We start from the raw sequence: 4,996 nt of genomic DNA on the forward strand, positions 1-4,996 counted from the left end.
AATTACAGCAGTAAACAGCCAGTCATTTCATTGTCATACTGGCATAGCCCCCATCCCAATTGCCTAAGAAAGTTCCTGGTTTAAACTTAGAAAGTTAAAAAAATGAATTAAAAAGATACAACGGTTACATTACTATTTTGCTTTCACATAGACATTAGGCAAAGGTCAGCACTTGTACTCACTCCATCTCACTACACCCAAATGCACAGCAGTGTTACAAAGGCAGAAATATAACAGTAAATAATAGGACCACTCATTTGACTTACAAACAGCCCCCCCCCATACCTGTTATCAACTGAAAGTAGGTGGTTTGGACTTGCCAGCATCAGTAATAATGTTTTCATTACTGTGTTGAATTGATACATGCAAATAGTTAGAGTTTACATTCTGTCTTATTTTACCCAAATACACATTAGTCCTGCAATGCTGGAAATATTACATCAAAGCTACAGTACCAAACATTTCAAACACAAACAGCCATCATACCAATTGCCAACCTAAAGTATCTGCTTTCACCCTGCCAGTATTAAGATGAACATTGTAATGAGCTCATTCATTTACTCTGTTGCACAGGACCATAGTCACAGGCTTGCATGACAGGTGACTTTGCCCTAATACACATTAATCTTGCAAAACCAGAATTGCAGCAGTAAACAGCAAGGCAAGTCAAATAATTTCATTCACAAACACCCCCCACCCACTACCTAACTAAAGTAGCTGCTTTTTACCCGTCAGGATTAAAGTAGAAATAATAGCAACAAATGGGTTGCATACTTAAATTGCTTACCTAAATTGATTTCATTTTGTTGACAGAAACATTAGTCAAAGCTTGTGTGTGCCAGCCAAGTACACATTTCATTCTATTTATGTTTCCTTTGTTTCTTAGTCAAAAAAAAAACTTTTTAGCTTATGCCCAGGAAGAAAAGCTCCAACATATAAGAGACATTTTTAAACAAGCATTCAGTATATACATGAACGGATATGAAATAACACACATTAAGAATTAATTATTCATAAACTTGCTAATTATTTTACATTCATCTGAAAGTATAGACAGAAAAGTATTACAGTTTTGCAAAGCTAGTATTACAACAACAGTAAACAGCAGGCCATTTGCTACATTCAGATATAACCTCACTCTCCGTTGCCTACTCCACCCACAGTTTCTGATTTGATCTTGTGAGATTAAAATGAAAATAGAAACAGCAACAACAACAAAGAAAGACAACACTTGTCATTAAGGTAATATTCCTTTTTTCACATAAATGAAGTTGTCCAGGGACATCTTCATAGGGGAGTTAGGTTGTTATTAGGGAGAGTTAAGTGGGTTGGGGAGATGAAAGGGTTAAGTGAGGCAGGAATGGCTGGGAGGAAATGAGATAGGGTGGGGAGGGGCTTAAGAGGTTTAGACTAATGTAGCTGGGTTAAGCAAGCACATTTTGGCGTGAACTTGCTACATGCAAGTTCATGTCCTGACGACCGGTGGGTTCCTTGGTCAGGTAGGCCTTGGTTTGGTGGTGGGGATAAGGAGGTGAGTACCTGGGGTATAGGGTATGGTTATATGTATGGCATCAGCGGCTTGGATGCATTATCTGCCTTCACTCAGGAGATTTGTGATGTATGGTAGAAAGCACATTGGGGGGCATGTTTTCTGGCCCATATATATATATATATATATATATATATATATATATATATATATATATATATATATATATATATTTATATATAAATCAATAAATAAGGTTACAAATAAAATTCCTTGGTAGTAGCTCAGGATGGCCGGTGTTTAGTAAGGGAGCTTGATGCTTAAAAAGGTACAAGTCTTGCTTGTTACTACTTAGTGTTTCTCTAAGGTTTGTTACCGTATGAATCTTGATAGGGGCACTTTCCGGGTATGTTTTAGTCCCTTGATAGTTTTCAGGATGATCGGTGGTTCGGTAGCTTTTGCTTTGCCCTCATGTTTTTTTCTCAGCAACTACCCATTGCTGTTTGTTCTGGTGTCATGGCCAGGCACAAATGATTTCCCGGGCTGCTAGCTGAACGTTACCTTGCCACACATGCATGGTGCAGCCATAGTGAGCAAAGGGGAAAGGTGGAACGATGATTACAGTTCTTATAAGAAAAAAAAAAGTGAAATACACAAACGGCGATGATCTATTAAAGCCAGGGTTCACACTGTCACACTCGCTGATTAGTTAATGTGTTGTTGTAAGGCACTCTCTCGCGTCTTGTTTGGAGGTGGTATAGTGGAGAATGGGTGAGTTTTGCTATTGCTTTGTTTTCTCAGGCTTGAGGTGCAACCTTGTGATAGTGGGGACAGCATGCCTTTATTTAAGTTTGCCTCAACATCGCGTTTCAGTGCTCTGTTTTGGAGGCCAGTCTAGCTTGGGTTTCGCTTGGCAGGTTTTCGTCCACAACGACCTATGGTGGTCAGGTAGGCTGTGCTGGCATCTTAATTACTGAAGAGATTCAAGGCCTGTACTGCTGGGCTTTTTGTGGTCTGTAAGGCTCTGAGGTAGAGGTTATTCGTCCATGCGCTGGGGGTTTTCCTAATCCGTAGCATAAGAAATGTTCCCGCTCTGGTAATTAGTTGTTGGTGGGGTAAGGGTGTACACCTGTCCTCTGCTAGGTATAGCTTTCCACTGAGCAGTTCATTTTTTAAAAAAATTACAGGGGTTTGCAGAATGTCCGGAACCTTGTTATACATTTGGTCCGTATAAAAAAAAAAAAAAAAAAAAAAAAAATTTCAACATTAAAGTTTCGGTCTTAGAAAAGGACTGGTTATTAATGTAATACCTTGAGAAAAATCTTGACAAATGATAGGTTAAGCAGCTGCTTGTCATCCTAAATTCTATACAGCTCCTGACGTGTTTTCACTTTCTTTCTCTCTCTATAGTGAACTGTAAAAATCTACATATGCTATACACATTCCTTAATCCCTCATAAAGTTTTAATTTACCATCTCTTTGTATACTACTCGAGTTCTCCAGTAATTGTAACTGGAAAGTCTTCAGTACGAAATTGCAAAAATGTGTGTGATTCATAGATTAGTACCTGTTGCAAGTCATTTTAAGCCTAACAACTTTCTCTTCAACTCTGCACCATCTGTTGGTGAGGTGAACACCGTAAATATTAAGCCAACATGCTGCAGTAATAGCATTACAGCATTGGTAGGCCTTAGGTAAAGGTGCTCATCCAATGTAGAAATTACCGTGTTATTCAGACTAATACTGCTCAATGCAGATTATAAACTAGACAACTAACCAGATGGTTTCAGTTTCTGAGCTGTTGTCAAGAAATTCTGTCATGCAGTTTAATATTTTAATAGCGTGTATATGGATCATGCTGAATGATTTTGATAAATGAACTAATCTAAAACTGTACACAAATGCAAACATTTTGTTTCATGGCAACATTATTATCATCTACAACTGCTTAAAAAATGTCTCATTCGCTAGTGCTGAGGTTATTTTAAGTAATCCATATTCTACTCAGAATAAAAACTGGTGCAATTTCAAGAATGGAATGCAGAGCTTAAAGAAATTATTTTAACATCAATAGTGCTATGTTAGATTAACAAATTTAAGTGCATTCTCAATAAATCAGCCGGGAATACTGCTTATGGTTTCTTATACAATTGGATGCAGAAACCAGAATGATTGGTCTGGGGGATGGCTTTGGACTGGACTGACCCGCTGGATAGAGCCTTGAGTTAAACTCCTGCAGCGCACATGCAGTACGTGTGGGGATGGTTTAGACTGCATGAGACTTGAGCAATGGGAATGGCAGTTTAAGCATACCTCTCACTCTCTTAGTGCAAGAAATCTTGACAAAGGCCCAAAATTAGGGACAGGTTTTAAACATACCTCTCGAGGGGTGTTAATTCAATGTTAGGAAATTAGGAAGTTAGGAAGTTTAAGTGAAATCCATGGTAAAATAACTAAATCATATTAATTTGCTAACAGATACAAGTAAAACCAGCATCTTTTAACTATCCTATGACCTTCCTAGCTGAAGTTGATAGTCAGCCACATTTTGCCCATTTGATCCACATTATGAGGGCTAGTGGAGATGGAGGGTCGAAAGCTATGATTTTAGATATTGCTCTTTTAAATTTATAAAGTGGCTAAAGTAACAGGATTTGTTTTAAAGTACATTTTCCAGAAAACCACGGGTGTGTGTGGGCCAGGAAGGGGGGAGACAAGTATCTGGACATTTTGCGTGATGTTGTACATTTGAGAGGTATAAAGTTTAGTATATAAGGGGTCAAGGAAGGGGTAATTCTTTGGCACTCAGTAGTAGTACTTATTAGAATTTGGGACACAGCAAAATTAGGGTCAACAGTGGGGACAAGTTGTAGGGATTACTCTTATGGACTTGGTAGAGTGGTGGAGTAGCAGTTTGCATTGGCTTGGGTATTTTGAATGGGGGAAGTATTGGGCTCAGGGATTGTCATAGTTGTGGATATTGACAGGTCCCTTAATGGGTGTGGTTTAGTTTTAACATACTCGACTGGTAGTTAAATTTATCTTGGGTATTGATAAGGTCATTGGAAAGCATAGCTTCAGTTATAGCTGATTTGTCATAGATGTGAGTGGTAGTGGTACATTCCTTCCCGGGTTGGCAGGATAGGTTGTCCTTGCATATGTCTTGGAATATGTATTTTGGATGATTTACATGTCTTTTCTTTCTTGCAGATGGGGTCTTGGAATGCTGCAGCTGTAATATGGAATAGGTGGGTATAAAGTGGAGCCTTCTCTCTACATTTCAGAGAGTTTACTTTTCTCCTTTTCATTGTAGACGGCGGTGTGCCGAGTACCAGTTGAGGCAATACACAATGAATTTGCAGAGGATGGAAGCAGTGGTGAGCAAGGAGGTTACACATGGGAAGCACATGTGGGCAGCAGTTACTGACGGAAGTAAGTGGATTTCAAAGTTGAGTTTTGGTAGAGGATTTACACTGCTAGTCAGAGAAGGATAGGCATTTGAGTTT

Source organism: Protopterus annectens, chromosome 1.part2 (assembly GCF_019279795.1).
Source record: "Protopterus annectens isolate FY-2018-M chromosome 1.part2, PAN1.0, whole genome shotgun sequence".
NCBI lineage: Eukaryota > Metazoa > Chordata > Ceratodontiformes > Protopteridae > Protopterus > Protopterus annectens.